Source organism: Microtus ochrogaster, chromosome 8, assembly GCF_000317375.1.
Source record: "Microtus ochrogaster isolate Prairie Vole_2 chromosome 8, MicOch1.0, whole genome shotgun sequence".
Classification (NCBI taxonomy): domain Eukaryota; kingdom Metazoa; phylum Chordata; class Mammalia; order Rodentia; family Cricetidae; genus Microtus; species Microtus ochrogaster.
Window position 1 is genome coordinate 81,411,296 of NC_022015.1, and position 18,572 is coordinate 81,429,867.

At 44.8% G+C, this 18,572-nt stretch overlaps 1 pseudogene; it reads left to right on the forward strand.

Annotated features, from left to right (window-relative positions):
• Positions 1-18,141: 18,141 nt before the first annotated feature.
• LOC113456538 lies at positions 18,142-18,353 on the forward strand (annotated as a pseudogene).
• Positions 18,354-18,572: the final 219 nt, after the last annotated feature.

Here is an 18,572-nt window from a genome sequence, read left to right on the forward strand (position 1 = left end):
GTCTGCAGTTGACATGAAAGGCTGGGAGTGGGCGGGGAAAGACTACAGCAACCTCGTTTTCCGCCATCCCCTTTGAGTTCCCAGCTTTTGCTGCCTTCTGTTGCCCTAATTTTGTCTCTTCTACTTCACAGAGTTAAATTTATTCTTCAAGTCTTACAAAAGGTCAAACTCCAGTCAACTGCAGGGTAATTGTGAAATTTGCAAAGCCTCTTTGCTCACTCCCAACGATTATTTCTTTTATGTGTATGGGTGTTTCTGCATGTATGTGTGTATACCATGTGTACGCCTGGTGCCCATAGAGGCCAGAAGAAGGCATCAGAACCTTTGAAACTGGAGTTACAGATACATGTGAGCTGGGAATCAAACCCTAGTCCTCTGAAAGAGCTGTCAGTGATCTTGATTGAACCACCTCTCCAACCTGCAATGGCCCCCTTTTAAAAATCAAAGACTAGCTGGGTGGTGGTGGCACATACCTTTAATCCCAGCACTTGGGAGGCAGAGGCCAGCCTGGTCTATAAGAGCTAGTTCCAGGACAGGCTCCAAAACTACAGAAAAACCTTGTTTTGAAAAACCAACCAAACCAAACCAAACAATAACAACAAAAACCCCAAAGACTTAGCTGTTAGAGTTATTGGCAGGCATCAAGTCTGCAGCTCTGAGGTCTCTCTGCCCAGTGACAGTGGTCATTGATTGGAAATGTACTTACATGGTCATTAATCGCGGACATTTTCTTCAAATTGGAGGAACATCTGAAAAGGACTGAAGGGAACTTGTCCACTGAGACTCCAGAAATGGATGTGGACCTTGGTTTCAGAAGACTGACTTTGTGCAAGGCTGTGAGGTGGGGAGGAGGAGGAGCTGACTTCACTTGTCAAACCAGAAGTTTTCTGTGTCCTACAGAAGCCTTAATTAATTTTCCAGACTGTGAGCTGTGCCTTCAGGGAGCACAGTGCCTGATCCATAGAACAAGCCACGGTGTTAAGTCATCTCGGTGACATTCTGTGATTGACATGTTGACAAGCAACATGTAATCTCTTTTCCATTATTGCAAGCGGCACCCTTTTCCACCATAACCCTCCTGTGGGAAGTGGGGCAAAGCCCTGGTAGACCAGTTGGAAAGATGGGGCGAGGAGAATGGATCTGGATGTTTGTATTACACTTATAATATCAGAGAAAAAGTCATTGTCTGCAAATCTCTAGGAGTAAGTTGTCTGTTAGGATCAGAGGAAAAATCTGTATTATACTTATTGTGTGTGTGTGTGTGTGTTCTTGTAAACTGTGGTCCTTTACAGCAGTCAGTGTAAAAACATAGCTCTCACCTAAAAGTGGGTAAAGTTTATTCTAGAACTTAGGGTTCTAAGTAACCATGCCTGGGAACACAGTTTCATCACATTGCAAATTCCATGGTCCAATGTGCAAATAGTTTCATGAAGTTTTTATATCGACAGAACAATGTAGTCAAGAATCAAGACATTTTAAAGCTGCATTGATGAGAACATCAAAGAAGGAAGTTATTACCAGGAGAGGCAATATTAGCCATGGGCTCCAGATGCTTTATGATAGAATTCTTAGATCTTTGATTGGTGGAGAATAGTTTTGTTGAGTTAGGACATTCCAAAGGTTGTTTTTTCTTAATCCGTTGTCAGGGTAGTAGGTTTGGCTTTATCTAGGACTGACAGGATGATAGGTCTGACACAGAGCTGGGCAGGGGGCGGCTCTTTGGTGGCCATGGATATAGCCCAGGATAAACTGTAATGAGGCTCTGGAACTGCAACATTCCAGCCTTTCCACATCATTGAAGTTTTTTTATTTGAAGATTTTATTTTATTTTTGATTTTATAATATAATTATATCATTTCACCCTTCCCTTTCCTCTCTCCAAACCTTCCCATATACCTCTCCTTGCTCTCTTTCTACTTCATGGCCTTTTTTTCCTCATTAATTGTTGTTGAATGTATGTATGTATATGCATATCCACATGTTTTCCTAAATACAACGTGATTAGTCTTATAATGTTCCCCATGTATATTTTCAGGGCTGCTATGTGTCCTTGCTCAGTTCCTATTTAGGTAGTTGTGTCAGTGAGACTCAATGAGACCTCATTAGGGGATCCAGTTTCAAAAAACAACTCCCTGATCCACTGGTTCTTGCAGGCTTTCTGCCCCCTTTTACAATGTTCCTCGAGCCTTAGGTGCGGGAGTTGTTTTGCAGTGGTGTCCATTGGGATTGGGCCCCATACCTTTGCATTGGGATTGGTTGTAGTTTCTGTAGTGGTCTTAATCTGTTAACAGAGACCACCGGAGTTTTAAATGTGTCTTTGCAGGAATTCTTGCTCATGAAGCAGGAATGCCTCTGTCTTCATGAGATCAGTTTGCCTCCTTGCAAGAATCATTATGTTCATGCATGTTGATTGCTGACACTCCCTCATAGACGGAGGGAGCAGGGAGGGTCACTGGAACCTTCTTTGAGTTTCCAGCCACTCCTTCCAGTCACTTGAAAGCAATTTTGCCCTAATCGTGGCCTTGCGGACTACAGTCTCTAGGCTGGAAAGATTGACCAGAGGGAGGGGGGCTCCATCTAGGATGGAACATCATCCATTCTGGGTGCAGAACATCATCCATTCTGGGTGCAGAGCTTCCCCTCTGACTGCCTCAACCTGCACCTGCCTGGCACCCTCACCCACGCTCTGTAACTAAGCCTAATAAACTCACTGGTCACCCCGAGTGAACTTACAGTTTGTCGTTGGGACCTTATGAGGAGGGAATAGATATTTACGTCACTCCGGAGAAGGAGTTCTGATAACAGAATTAAATTCTTCAAGTTAAGCCAGGTAATAAAAATAGACGTCATTTCAAGGGCCAAGTTCATGTGAGTGGTAGAGGCTGGCTGGGGGTCAGGGAAAGCCAAGGTTTTCCTGGTAGACATGGAGAAATAGTGCAACTATTCTTGAACTTCCATGAAATGTGTGTGTGTGTGTGTGTGTGTGTGTGTGTGTGTGTGTTAAGGAGAATGGGTAGAGAGTGAAATGTGAAACTGGTTTTGAATGAATGGAGAATGTAAAAGTTGACACAGAGATTAATATGGAACTTACCTGCCTTGCTGCCTTAGCTGTTTTGCATCTCTGAGAGAACAGAGGTGGGGTTTGCCCTTTTGTAGTAGATGTGAAAGCTTTTTTTGGAGCAGTTTCTCTTCTCCTCTTGTCCTCTATGCCCTTTAAAGACAGAGAACCCTCAGATGGCCCCTCCTCTTTAGGCACTCCTTTCCTTCCATGGGTAGACAATAGCACTAGTTGGTCACGTGATTTTACTGGGCATCATATGCAAAGATGGAGGAGACAGTCCATCACTGGCTTCAAAGACTTCTTTCACAGGAATTTCCTCTGGATTGCTTGGGACTTGGGTTCTGGCTACACGGATGCTGTCTTGACTTTATAGATGAACTGTTTGGGGGTTCTTTTTCTGCTGTAATAGTTCTGGGTGTAGGATCTCTGTAACCAGGTGCTGCACTGGGTTGCCAGTTTTCCAGGCTCTATCGGTCTCTGCCCTCTGCCATCTCTGGCTGGTAGATTCTGTTCCCAGGCATCATATGGTAACATGCTTCTCCTGCCTGGCTCAGGTCCGTGTTTTGGGTGGCCAAGAGGAGAATGCAGGAGGAAACCAGGCACACGGCAGTCTATTTATTTTATGCCAGGAACATATAGTAGATTTCTGCCTTCATGTTTATATCTCACTGACCAGACCTGGGGCCCAGGGCTGCTGCTAGCTGCAAGGGAACCTAGGCTGGTTCTGTGCTGAAGGAAGAAGGCAAGAATAGGTAGTGGACAGAATTAGTACAGACATGATCTTCCGACCACCTCCTTGTTCTGTCTTGGTGCTCTGCAGACATTCTCCACACTGCACACACTGGATCCAGTCTCCCAGGGACCTCTTGCTTCTTGCTCCTCAACCTCCTTCCAAACCCCTTGGAAATCACTGGAAGCTTTCCTCGGATATTCTTGGCATGGGGGCAGGGCTAACCTGGGGGTTTTAGTTCTAGGTCCACTGTGATCTTCATGGTGTGACTGCCTTTGCCTTGCCTTGGGCCCTGCCTGGCTGGAGACTGAGTGCAGCAGGGACAATGGAGTTGTCATTGCTGCTTTGTACGAACTCATGCAATAGGGACTTTTAGCTCAGAGACTCTTCATCCGGCTGCCCCAGGCTTTCCCAGAGCTCTGCTCTCTTCAGCGCCTCTTGCTCAGTCTTCCTTCCAGCCCCCCCGACCCCCACTGGTGCCTCTCTTTCCCTTCCTCTTCTTGACAGGCAATTCCTCAAACTTCTTGTCGGTTACTGCCATCTTAATCTCTGCTTCTTGGGGAGTGAACCTGGCCTGCCGCCATTTCTGCTGTGACGTCACATGTCGCTTTTCTTAACCAGTGAACCCTGCATCTGTCCCCGAGTTCTCCAGTCTTCAAAGAGGTAGAGAGAGAGAGAGAGAGAGAGAGAGAGAGAGAGAGAGAGAGAGAGAGAGCATTCCTTGCTTGAATTCTAATACTCAACCTCACCTCACCATACAAGGAACCAACCATATTTATTGAGCATTTGTTCTGTGTGTTGGACATACCAAGATGCCTCTCTGAGCCCATCTGACGGATCTCAGGAGCGTGGGTTTAAGGATCTGGCCTTAACTCTAGTGGATGGTACCTCCTCCTACCCACCTTCCCTTAAATGCTAGGGACTTATTGTTGCTCAATATTTCTACATTTTGACTTCTCTGCAAATTATAGACAAGGCAACACAGCTGTTGCCCTTGTGTCTAGCCCATCAAGAGTCCAGATAACACAGACCCATTGTGACCATGGCAACCCTAATGGAGCACAATGACCCAGAATGAATCCAGTCCCAGCCTATTGTGAAATGTGAGCTCTGTCTGCTCCAGACTGTTTGGAGGGAAAGGTGCCTTGGACCTGGTAGGTGATGGATGAGGACTGTTCCCTCCAAACAGAGGAGAAGCTGGGGATATGTACCCAGTGAAAGTGGAGAAGAAGCCCTGGTTGATGCCAGTGTAGAATGGTGGGTGGTCCATGTGCTGTGAACTGGGTTGGCACGTGTAGCTGGTCATGTTTTTCACATTCTGGACCTGTGTGAGCTTGGTAACTAAAGCCATAGGAAAGATTTTATTTCTCAGCCGTGGAAGGCTCATGGGGTATCTTCTACAGAACAACACTTGCACACATGTGCACACTTCAAGCACACAGATAGGGCAAAGCTCTTGTTCACGGTTTGCTGCAGTCTTTTTTTGTACTCTGTGCAGCCAGGAGTGGCTTCAGGGCACCGCCTCACTGATGCTCCTGCTTTCTGTTCTTCTTAATGAAGATGCCCTTGCTCCAGGGACTTGTGCTGTTGTCTGTTTCTCCATTCTCCATTGCTTTGCATGTTTCCTTGAGTGCTTGCTATGCGGCCTCTCATGAGTGCAGGGCTTTGTGTCCAGCACATCTTGTTTCTTTCAGCATCTAGCACAGGTCCTGGCATGAAGTTGGTGCTCAATAAAGTCTTTTCAAGGCTAGCATCGTACCTTTTCCCCCTGGTGTTTGTGAATGCACAATCAGGGCAATACAGGGACACCTGAAATTTGACAGATATTTTTCCCCCTAGAAGTTCCTCTTTCTTATTCTTTAGCTGCCAGGACAATCAGAGCATGTGTGGCCCAGATAGCTCATTGTCACCCCTGCCACGGATTATACCTCTGCTCTTGAGGTACAGGGAGAGCTAAGAGGATGGAAATTTCTATCTTTGCCTCCCCTTCTCCCTGCTCAGTCTTGCTCTCGCTCTGTGTATGTGTGTGTATCACGTATCTCTATCCTATCGCTTTCTCTTAGCTTTTGCTACTTGGGATTGAACCCACGGCCTTGTGCATTCTGAACATGCTCTCTACCACCTAGTTAGACCCTCATAGCCTCCTACGACTTTATTAAAAGCAATCTGAGCTACGCATACCAAACTGAGAAGTCTTTAAGGTAGAATCAGTCAAATGTCTCCTTTAATTTATAAGTCGATCACCTTTTGATGTTTTCTAAAAGGTAAAGTATAAATTAAAAGCTGCCTGAGCCCTGCCTGTTTCGAGTCTCCATCCTTTGGTAATAGCAGAATGATGCAGAGGCTACCTTTGCCATTGCTCCCCTGGATACTCACCTCATTGACTCACAATCCTGATGGGGACTACCTAAACTTTTCCCTAATTTTATTTAAATTTTAAATTTATTTTACATACCAACCATAGTTCTTCTTCTCTCCCATCCTCCCGTCTCCTCTACCTAACCCTCACCCTGATGTGGGATTCTTCTCTGTATGCTGCAGTTATGATTGGTTAATAAAGAAACTGTTTTGAGCCTTTGGTAGAGTAGAGTAGAAGTAGGTGGGGAAAACTAAACTGAATGCTGGGAGAAAGGAGGCAGAGTCAAGGGAGAAGCCATGTAGCCCTGCCAAAGACAGATGCCGGACAGAACTTTACCCAGTAAGCCCCAGACATGTGGTAATTACTAGAAATGGATTACATTAATATGTAAGAGCTAGCCAATAAGAAGTTAGAGCTTACAGACCAAACAGTGATTTAATCAATACAGTTTCTGTGTGGTTATTTCAGGAGTCTGGGCAGCCCGGAACCAGCAAGTGGCCTTCTTACAAGGTCACCCCCCCCATCCACTCCTCAGAAAGTGTAAGGCCTCCCAAGGGGAGTCAACAAAGTCCAGACGTCAAGTTATGGCAAAACCAAACTCTTCCCCTCTGCACCAAGGCTGAGTCAGGCATGCAACCATAGGGAATGGGCTCCAAAAAGCCAGTTCATGCGCCAGGGATAGACTACCTAATGTTTGACTGCCTGCTAGCTAGAAGATAATTATGAATGGACGACACATTTCCATCCTACCTCACTATCCCAGGTGTGCAGTGCTGCTGAGCATGGCCTGCATTCAGTGCTCTTTGGGAAATGTTCCAGGGAGGGACGAAGTGATTTGGTGACTTTCTGTTGTCCCTGAGTACAGCTGCATAGATGTTTCTACTAGTTCTACTACTGTTGACAGGGTTTTGAGCCTTCAGGGGTCACCGTTCTGTTTAGAGATGCTGCCATGCAGACACTAGACATGGAAAGCCCAAGGAGGTTCCACCAGAACAGATGGGAGGGGTGCAGCAACTTCAGCACCAAGCCAACACAACTGAGGTGCGCTCCTTACCCCTTTTCTCTCTGTGAATGGATGCATGCATGAGTGTTCAGAGTTGTGCACAAGTGTGAGTGTGCGAGTGGAAGGCAAAGGAGAACATTTTAGGTTTCTTAGGTCTCTCCCACCCTTATTTTTGAGACTGGCTCCGTCACTGGCCTGGAGCTTGCTGAGCAGACTAGACTTTTTTCCAGCAATTGCGGGGCTCCACTTGTCTTTGCCTTCCCCACTTTGGGATTGCATTTACATCACACCTATCCCCGCTCCTCATTTTAATGTGACTCTGAGGACCAAATTCAGGTGCTTATGCTTGCAAGGCAAACCCTTCAGTACCTGAGCGATCTCTCCAGCTCCTATTTCTGTCATCCACTGCAGAGTGACTGAATGTTCCCTGGATAGCCTATTGTTCACTTTCTGTAGCAAAAGGCTTCTCTCTGCAGCTGGCTACCCTCTGCTGTGGTCCCAGCACACTTGTTCTTGAGTGTCCCTTGCTGAGGCTGATGTGGAACACTTCTCTACAGTCCCATTCAGGTCTTTCCGTGGGTGCCTTGGGCCATCTAGAGTCACTTGTCCCTTCCACCCAGGGCATCACTTTTTTTGTTCATCTTACATTAAAAAACTTTAGGTTTCAAGCCTACCATCATGAGGAACAACTGTAGAACTGGGCTGTCATATAACATCAAGGACAGTCATTGAAAACATTTTGCTTTCTCCCTGGTGACTTTTCAGATCCCTCCAGAGAACATTTTTGAAGTTGCTCAAGGCCTCAGAACCCATCAAAAATTCTTCTTAGGCAAACAGGGCATATTTTAGAGCACATTAAGGCTTTTTAAATGTCCTTAGGGGATTTGATTTCCTGGACATTTCCCATTTTGTGATCACATGGCAGGCAGGGTCCTCTGGCTGCTGATTCTGGGGGTGAAACTGGCTTGAATCTTAAGAGCACTAGAATTGGGGTGGTGCTGGGAAACTTCAGGAAGTCTTGTGGGTCTGCGGAGGTCAGCAAGTGGGGACAAACTAGAAATAAAGCATTGCTATGAAGAATTGAGGGCTTACAAAATTGCTTTCACATGAAAATCGATAGGGCTTTAATTCTTGTTTGTAAATTTTATTTATCTTTTTATTTTGTTGAGTATGGGTATTTTGTATGTCCAGACATTTCATGTGTGCAGTGACCATGGAATTCAGAAAAGGGGCGAGATTCCTTGAAAAGGGAGATACAGATGGTTGTTAGCTACCATATGGATGCTGGAAATTGAACTCCGGTCCTTTGGAAGAGCAGCCAGTGCTCTTAACTTCTGAGCTGTCTCTCCAGCACCAGGATGGGATACACACTTCTTGTATTTATGGATAGAAAGCAAAACAAAGTGGATGGAGAATGTGATGCCTGATGCCCTGCAGAAAAACCAAGAGGAGGCAGAGGCAGATTTTTATTTTTTAAGCTTCTGAAGTTGAGCTTGTGTCGTGGTGACCTTCAGTCCAGTTTTAAGGGCGAACAAGAACAGTAAGTGGTGAGAAGGGATACGGCTGCATGTGTTCAGCAGACTGACAGTTATCTTGGCATCTTATGTGCAGCAATGAAGATAGTAATGGGGAGATAACAGATATTAAACCCCGCTTGTTTTCTTTTTCTTTTTTTGTCAATCTATTTTTTGACTTTTAAAAATGTTTTTATTGAGCTATATATGTTTTCTTAAGTGCTTTTGCTGTATTTTCTGAAGTCATGGTGGAAATATTCCCCTTTGACACACATGAAGTTGTAGTGGAAGTCACGGTACTAGGGTGGAAATATTCCCCTTTTGCAGATCACACACACGCTGCTGAGCATGCCCACAAGGCTCTCTTGGTTCTCCCCATTCTCCCAGGGCCGGCTCACTAGAGAAAGCAGTTCTGCTCTCTACGAGGCTGAGATTACAAATTGACTTTGCATACTGGCTCTGAGGACCATTCTACGACCCCTATCACCAGCCTCCCCCTCGATTACCCATCTTGTCTGGTGCCTCCTCTAGTCCTGTGAATACCCTCCCATTTTGGAGGCTCTTCCATTCAAGTACTCAGCCCTTTGCTTCTTCTATGAGCATTCCTTTCATCCTTTCCATCCCTCATGGGGGGGGTTAGTTTAATTTCTCCATAGGTGGTGTTCAGGCACTTGCATTTTTATAAGTTTCTATCATTCCTGCACAGGTGATCACAGTCTGCTCCGTCATGGGGATTACATAGATAGTGTCCTCCTGTGTTTGTTAGAATAGCTCAGGACACTTCTTTCGGAGGCAAATGCAGAAAAAGTGAAATGAGACAAAGGACATCTAACATCATGATCATATGTAGTGGATATTCTGAGCCAGTCCTCATGTGATCCAAGTTGGCCTTGAACCTGCTACCTCCATTCTTGGGCTGCAGGCATGCGTCACGATGCCAGGTCTGATGTGGTGCTGGGAAATGAGTCCAGGGTTTCATGCATGCTAGACAAACACTCTACCCAGGTACAGTGGGTATTTTTGAAGTTAAACAGACAATGATATTTCTCAACCTGGTTGTCTAGGATGTCAACACACTGTTGAGTAAATGTCTCGTAGACACTTCCCCAAACCTTATTCTCTGAATTGTAGTAAGCAAAAGTTACCAGCACCGAAGATCGGAGAGGGTGTAGACACCAGTGAGAGTGACAGCTCTGTATTAGGAAAGTGTATTGGGCCTTTCGGGATCTCTCAGAACGCTATTCATGGGAACGGTGGGTGGGTGTGTTAGCAGCATGGAAGCATTGTTCACCACTCCGCAGCAGCCCTAAACCCAGGAGACACCAGGTAACCTGAAGGTGCTGTCCCGGAGCTCTGTGGACAAGCTGTGGAGCCAGGTACATTCAGATCTCTGGACAGATTTGGTGTCGCACCAGGACTGTGGATTCTAAAACAACACTGATGCTACTTTACCGTCCTCTGGGGACACGTGCAGCATGGGGAAAGAGGGTTGTAAGATCGACACTGCTAGTGAAGTAACACCAGAGACTGCCTTCAGTTCTTTTCCGTTCTAGTTCTTAGGAATCTGGGAAAGCAGAGGTTTGCCACAGTTAACCGAGTTTTCCTTACACGGTCCTTATGCGTTACAGAGACTTTGCTTCTGATTTTGCCAGGTTTTTACCTATTAGTCTAAGCTCGAATTTTTCTGGATTTCAAAAGGATGGAAAAGGAAAATAAGTTGGTATATACACATAGATATACTCCCCCTCAAAGCAATATCTTCCTTTCAAGTTATCAAAGAAAATATTCTTTCCTGTGTTCAAAGCACAGAGGAGAATACGTTGAAAATAGATCTGAACTTCCCCTTTCTTTGGACTGATCTTATTTACATTTTGTACCCAGGATTCAGGATCATACCTGGCGACCTCTGCCCTTCCCAAACTATCGGTTTTAGATAGTTGTGAAGTGGAGGGACATAATCACTCAAAAATCAGTGGTTAAGCATTTCGGATCTAAATCCAATCTGGAAAATGCAAGATAGAATGAGAGGTGGCTGTGGTGGGTTAGGAAGGTACCTCTCAGTAGATGGTGCTGGAGCTGAGACTGGAGGATGAGGCAGAGTCCTCTGGATGGGGCTGGATGGGGAGGGACAGAGCATCCCATAGGGGAATTCATGAGCAACAGGGATAAAGATTCCAGGGCAGGGGAAGACAGTGTAGCCGAACAACTGGAAGAAGGGAAGGATGCAGCAGAATGCAGAGACATGAGACTAGGGGCTTGTACAGGATTCTATAAGCCAAGGCCAAGTTTGTGAACTTAATTTCAAAGGCATCAAGAATCCACTGGAGTGTTTTGTATAGTGTTCATCCTAAAGTTAAAACCAATACAAGGGAGTTGGGGATTGGATCAGGAAGGCCATTCAGGAGCTAGAAGAATAGTCTAGCCCTGAGATCATAGGACAAGGGAGGTAAAGTTGCAGAGGAATGATGGACTGGAGAAGCATTGCAGAGGCACAGTTGTATCAGTAACATCTAGTAAGGGAAATGAGGCATGCCGCCAACGCCGACATTTCTGTGACACCAGATGTGCTGGTTCCTGAGGGGCAGAGGCGGAAGGGGAGAGGGGCAGTGACCAGCTCAGTGGCACTCATGCTCACCTAAGTAGCCATCAAGAAGGCAGGCTCTAGGCGGGGCTAGCTCTTAGAGGGCAGTGCTACCCCTGAGAGAGATCGTCTTCCCAATACAAATTTTTCTTAACTCTAAGCATCCTTGGTGTAAGAAACATTACCTCCTCAGTTGCCATGCAGGTCTCTTGAGAGTGCCAACGCCAATTAAGATGTTGAAGAATCGTGTTTGCAATCTTCTGGGGTACTAGTCTTTTCTCGTGCCTTCTGTTGCTCAGTTGTGATTCTAGTGTCCCGAGGTTTTGGGTCACAGGCTTGTCACAAGCTGACAAACAGATGGGAATGACATATCTGAAATCTGAACATCAATACTAGAGACCGATCACCGGATTTGGAAGTCCCTGGAGGTCAAGGAAGTTGGCCCCGAGCAAGGAGATCAAAGATGTCAGAGAACAGTGAAAAATGGAGTTGAATATTAAGAGAGACCGCTAAGAAAATCAATAGGAGCTAGCCAGAGAAGGGTTGAGGCTGGGCTATACACACATGGGGTGCAGGGAAGAGCAGCAGGCCTGCCTTGTGGGCTCCCCAGGGAGGAGAAACTCCTAACGGTCGGGACACTAATAATACAAAATGACAAGAAACCACAGCAGAAATTGTCAGCTGCAGCTGACCTGCTTGTTCAGGAAGAGTGTGAGGAGTCTGGTCCTCCCACCTCACACAAGTACAAAACTGAGGGGGAAAGGGAGGGCTTCCTTTGCACACTGAAGACTGATTGGCTTCCTGCCCCCACTCCCTCCGTTTCTATTGTTCTGTCTTTCTTGTGTGGTCCTCAGCTTTCAGTCTCTCTTCTCCTCTGTCTCATGACGTGACACCCCCGAAGAACTAGGTCAGCCTTAGATAAGACTGAGAATTGTGTAGGGGTTCAGAGTAAAGTGAGACAAACAGGTCTTGGCGGTGGCGGTGGCAGCGGTGGCTGCTTCCGGTTTGCTCCTTGGCTGATGCTGAGCCAGGCCCTGTCACCTCCCCTTTCTTCAGAACCTTCTTGTTTACTTGGAAGATGAGAGCATGTAAGACTCAAAGGGCAGGAGAGTCTAAATAGCTGTAAACAGGGGTGGAGGACAGTTCACATGACTCTGGGCAGAAGTGAATCTTAGTCTTTATGGTCTGAGTAGTCAAGTCACCAGTCCTGGTGAGAGTGGCCAATCTGCCTTTTGCTGGTCACGCTGTTAGGTGGATCACCTTGTCTTCTGATCCTCAGTCAGTGATGATAACCCTGGTCCTTTCACTAGGACTTTAAAATAAAGTCAAGCAACATATACAAACCCTTTATAAAGAATTAGCCATTGCTATTACCCTTGACACGAAGCTGCCGTAGTTTGCAGTGAGGTGCGCACGCAGACCCTGGGACTCACATTTGTTAGGCAGCGCCAACGCCTGAGTTCCACCCCAGCTCTGCAGTGGAATGAGGCAGAGGGACAACATATTGCAACAACCCCAGGTCAAAGAGAGCTGAACTTCCCAGCAGTCAGCTTGAGGGGAAATTAACTAATAAAAGATTGTGATATTTCACTGGAACTAAGAACTTTTTTTTTCTTTTTAAATCAGAAATTGCTACTGGTATTATTTCTTGATTTAGGTTAGGGTTAGAGAATATTTGACAAAGAGAAAAAATACCAATCTGATCTGATCGTCCTTGTTAGCCCAATGGGGAGAAAGTGCTTTAGAAGGGGACCGAGTTCAACACCAGGCCCACTCTCCAAAAGCTGCTCCGTCAAGAACCGGGAATAGCTGGGCAATGGTGCCACACCCTTAATCTCAGCACTCAGGAGGCAGAGGCAGTCTCTGAGGGTTCAGAGCCAGCCTGATCTACAGAACTAGTTCCAGGATAGCCAAGGCTACAGAACCCTGTCTCAAAAAAACAAAAGCCAAAACCCCCAAATGAATGAATTAAAATTTAAAAAAGAACCAGGAATACTCTTTTCAGGACCATGTCTTTTTACAGAATCCCATTGTTTGGGCAACCAGCAGCCATTTCTGGAGGACTTTTGGGTCTAGATACAATAGCAATTCAACTGAGGAATGAAAGAGGGCTGTTGGACCTAACATTTCAAACCAAGAATTTTTCCTTGAAGATTACTCCCTTATAGGCACAGAAAGGTATGAAAAAGATATGAACAAAAAGTTCCCAGCGACAGATTGCATAGCAAAGAAGGAATGTGAGAGCCACAGGTCTGTCCATGGAAGAGCAGTTCATAACCTACGGATCTCTCACAGCAGAATATCCCACAGCTGCTAAAATCAAGGTAAATAACATGGGTGTCTAAGCATGACCTGGACAAGGGTGACACTGGAAGACTTGCTAATATGGAGGGAGGGAGGTTCTGGGTGCCTCACCCCCAAAACTACAGGAATGCTGGGCGTGGGAGAAACAGTCTTCCCCAGGAAAGAACACACCGATTGCTTGTCTAATACGAAACGGTCAGTCCGTGTGTGTGTGTGTGTGTGTGTGTGTGTGTGTGTGTGTGAACAATTAAAGAAATAGAGGTCATGAATTCGAAAGAGAGCTGGCAGAAGAAGGTACCTGGGCAAAGGAAGGGAGAAATGTCACACTATAATCTTTCAAAATTAAAAAACCAAGTTAGATACACAGGCTTCATTGGGAATCCATGTGTCTACCTTCTGCTGCTTAGTACTAAAAGCAAAATGCAAGACAGCATGTAGACAATGAGTTTATCTTTAGGGAATATTTTGACATTAATAATTTATACTTTAATATGCAAATTGTTGGCAGGCTATATATCAGATTGACTTGTTATCCCGTGAGTGAGATTCTGGGGTAATGTCACGTCTGCTATTGTCTGTCTGTCAGGGTTGAATTTTATATCGCCTCATATTACATGTGTTATCAAAAAGCACAATAAAAATACTAAGCACTGTGCAGGGACATAAGGAAAATAATGCGTAAGTGAGGCCTCCGCCCTCATAAAGGCCGAAGTCTGGTGGAGCAGAAAACCACATCGACCTGTAATCCTGCCCTGTAGTAACAGAGCTGTGAACAATGGCACAGTACTGTGGGAGTAGTGATTGGAAGCTTCCGTGGAAGGGTGTTATAATCACTTTCCTGTTGCTATGGTAAACACTAACTAAAAGCACTTGGGGAGGAGAGGGTTTAATTGGCTGACACTTCCAGGTCACAGTCCATCACTGAGGGAAGTCAGGGCAGGAACTCAAAGCAGGAGCTGACGCTTACACCCTGAAGGAATGTTTTTTAATGACTCGTTCTCAAGGTCATGTTCAACCACCTTTCTCATACAGTGCAGGCCCATTTGGTATGATCCATAGGGGGGCTGGGCATCAGTTAGCAACCAAGAAAATGCCCCACAGATATGTCTGCAAGGCAATGTCATGGGGACAATTCTTCAGTTGCTGCTTCCTCTTCCCAGGTGTGCCAGGTAGACAAGATGGGCCATCATGGTAGGGTTCCTCATCTTGGTCTGGAAGAACACTCACAGTGGCCATGGCAAAGCCACTAGGTTAACAGGTGCCAAGGCAAGATTCAGAACATTGTCATTGTAGTTCAGAAAGCAGTTCGGTCCCGGGGTCATTCTGACTCACAAAATGTCACAGGAGGCCAGCTGGTGCAGGGGACACTGGAAGACAGATGATCTGAGGGAGGCACAGAAGGTCAGTTGAAGTCAAAAGGTGTTGCGTGTCCATCCTCTTGAGCCTGTATTAAATCAGAGATGCTTCATTTGGTGATCTAAAGACCAGTTCCAGACGATTCTAATTACCCACAAGCTTCCTGTTTCACAGGCTTCTTAAATCTTGACTTTATGATCCAGAGGCATGACATTCATGTCGTCAGAGTAATTATTTATCAAGAGATGAAATCACTGAGATACTTGGATTGATGGCAGGGTGAAGGGACAGAGCTTCACTTTTCTTGTTGACAAGTAGTACTTTGTATTTGTGCAATGTTCACACCAAGGAAGACTTCTGTGGACTCATGGTGACCCGCCTCCATCTTTTCTGGTTCTTGAAGATGGGCTCTGATTATGTGTTTCCTGTGATGCTCCCATTTAGACTGACTTCCTAATTTGGATAGGTGGTTAGGACCAAAACTTAGGGTAGAGAAAGTGCAGGATAAGTCTTCTGTATCTGAACAGCTAGAGAGCAGGGGAGGAAGGGAAGGAAGAATTGAAGGGGGTAAAGATGGAGAGGAGAGGGCTGGAGAAGAGAAACTGTTGGCAGCTCAGTGGGGAAGATGAAAGGGCTGGGCAAGGACTGGTTGCCTATAGGGAGCTGTACTTGCTCAGAGATTTACATCCATCCATATGGACTGGATGGTGATTTCAAAGGATTGTTTCCACAGACAAGCTCCACTTACAACCTCCGGGCTTTCTCTCCCAGGTTTCTCACCCTACAGGATTCCTTTAAGGCCTTTTAGAGCAATGCATATGGTTTTTACCCCAGGTGTTGTCCTTAACATACACTTAGAAAAGACACAAGTCCTAATTATATTTCTTCAGGACGAAGCACACCTGTCAATTGAGTGCCAGTATCAAGACTCAGAATTCTACCAGAGGACCAGAGCCTTCCCTCACTTGCCTATTATCCCAAAGTCTAATACTGCACATAGTCAGTTCTATTTGTCTTTAAATATGTGTTCTTATTTTCTGAATATGGAGGTTTTGCTTGCAATGATAAATGTGTACTACATGCATACCTGTTGACCGAAGAGGCCAGAAGAGGAAATCTAATTTCCTTGCATTGGAGTTTCAGGTTGTGAACCACCATGTAGGTCCTAATAAGTGCTTTTGACTGCTGATCCATTTCTCCAAACCAAAGGATTCATTTATTTTTATGGGTATGATTATTTCTCTGCATGTAAATATATGTACCATATTTATGTTTGGTACCCAGAGAGCCCAGATGAGGGATCAGATCTGGTTTTGAGCCACCATAGATGTGCTGGAAACAGAACCTGGGTCCTTTTCAGAGCAGTAAGTGTTCTTAAGTGCTGAGACACCTCTCTAGCCCCTAGCTATAAATACAGAACCATACCTTGTCTATGTCTGACTTCTTTGCTTCAACATATTTATGAGATTAATTTGCAGGCTGAACATTTTTTTTGTCCTTACAGTTTTATTTAGGACTACCAAGTTTAAACTTTATGGTGGGGACAATAAATCACTAAATATTCTCATTATACCTAAATAGTCTAATAAATGTTCTAAACTATCACAAAGGAAACAGCCGAGACACGTATTTTGTTTGTTTGTTTTGGTGGAAGGTTTATTTTACAGCAATCTTCCAGGATGTTGGGACAGGAACCAGGAGGCAGTATCTGATGCACAGGTCTTGGAGGAGTCTTGTAAGAATATTCTTACCACTGTTCAGCATTTTAAAGAATATTTATCCTACTGTTTATGGATACTTTGGTTATTCAAATTTTGGGGTGTTACAAGTAGGCCACCATGAACATTTTTTTTTGTGCACGCACATTTGGGCATATATGCTGGCTGTACTACCAGAAATGAGATTTCTGGGTCATAAGGAACAAATTTTCCAGTTTTAGCAGCTGCAGAGGGATGGATTTCAGTGTGGCTGTACCAGTTTACAGTCCACCCAGAGCAGTGTTAAAAGCAGCTCTGCCCCAGCTCTGCTCCAGATCCTCACATATGTCTGCGTGGCCTTCCTCTTCTCCATGCTGGCAGAGGCACTGTGGTCCCTGTGTGTAATTCTCTATTTCCCGGATGACACACGAAGTCGTACACCTGTGTACGAGCCTGCGGGACTCCTATTCAAGCCCCTGCTCCTACTCAGGCCATTTGCCCGTTCTTTCACTGTGTCACTTGTCTTTGGTTATTTTAGATGAGTTGATTGCTTTTTGTTTTCTTTTTTTTAAAAAAAAAAAGATCTTGAGATGTTTTCATGCAGAATTTTCAAAAAAATTTTAATGTAGCTCAATTTATTAAAAATTTCCTTTGTGGCTAGTGCACTTTGTAGACCTTTGAGAAACTTCTGCCTGCACTTAAAGCATTCTTGGTCCTCCTGCATTTCAGCCTTCAGTCTGTACAAGACTGATGTTTGGGATTAGTATATGCTCAAGGTCAACACTATGCTTTCCATAGAAACGCAGTTGAGTTAGCGCTGCCGTATTGAGAAGCCCATCCCTTCCACACAGTACTGTGTGTTTAGAGTCTGCTCACCCATAGCACAACTGCGTCTTCCTGTGTTGACATTTCTGGATTATCTCCCATGTCACCGTTTAATTATTTTATAGCTCTACAAATACAAACCTGCCTTTGTTATTTTAGCTAATAAGAGAGGTGTGCTGATGTCCTGAATATGAGCTCTTGTTTCACCAGTTTTCCCTTTGGTCTGTTAGTTCTGCTTTATATATTTTGAAGCTTTACATATTAGGTGCATAATATTGAGGTCACATCTGCTGGGCAACTGCCTAAGCGTGTGAAGCAAAGCAGCCAGGCCGCCATTCCTCTGTTTGGTGTTCGTCTCTTTATGAGTCTATTAGCACATCTTATATTTGACCTTTTTCTTTCACTGGCTTGCCAATCTCTGAGTTTTAAGATGATTATCAACATGATTATGTTTCAAACCACCTCACTACTTTCCAGGAGTCCTACCTATCCCTCCCTTTCTTGTGGCTTTTTTTTTTTTTGGTGTGTGTTCTACTTATTCCCATTGTTAGTTTATTAACTAAAGATCTTTGTTTTAGTTAATGTTTTAGTGTTCTCTTTTAGATTTACAAAATCATGTGGAAACTCACAAAGCATATTCCCTCTTTTTCTACTCTGATCATTGCTTTTGGTTCTAAATGCTGCAGGCACACTGTGTTCAGTACCTTTTAAATGGAGATATCACCCCCCCCCCCACGTGGTGCTCAGCAGACCTTTCTAGGCTTCTCTCTGCGTCTTTTCAAGACTTTGAGAATGAAACGATTCCTAGATAAGAAACCAAAGCAAAATCTTCCTGTTCTTCAATGGATTCGATGGAACCTGGGAACAAAGTCAGGTACAACTCCAAGAGAAGATCCTGGAAGAGAACAAGGCTGGGTCTGTAAGAATTGACGCATGGGGCAAGACGTGGAGTTCAGTCCAGATCATGGTCATCTGTCAGTCCTGTCAGATAGAGGTCAACATTTTCAACTGGAAGACTTTGTCCTGTTTAAATTTGGGGTGTGGTTAGTACAGTAACAAAATGAGAACCTTTCAAAGTGCAAAAAAGGTAAAATATCTTTAAAATGTATTTTAAAGTAAATTATTTTATATTTGTATAGGTA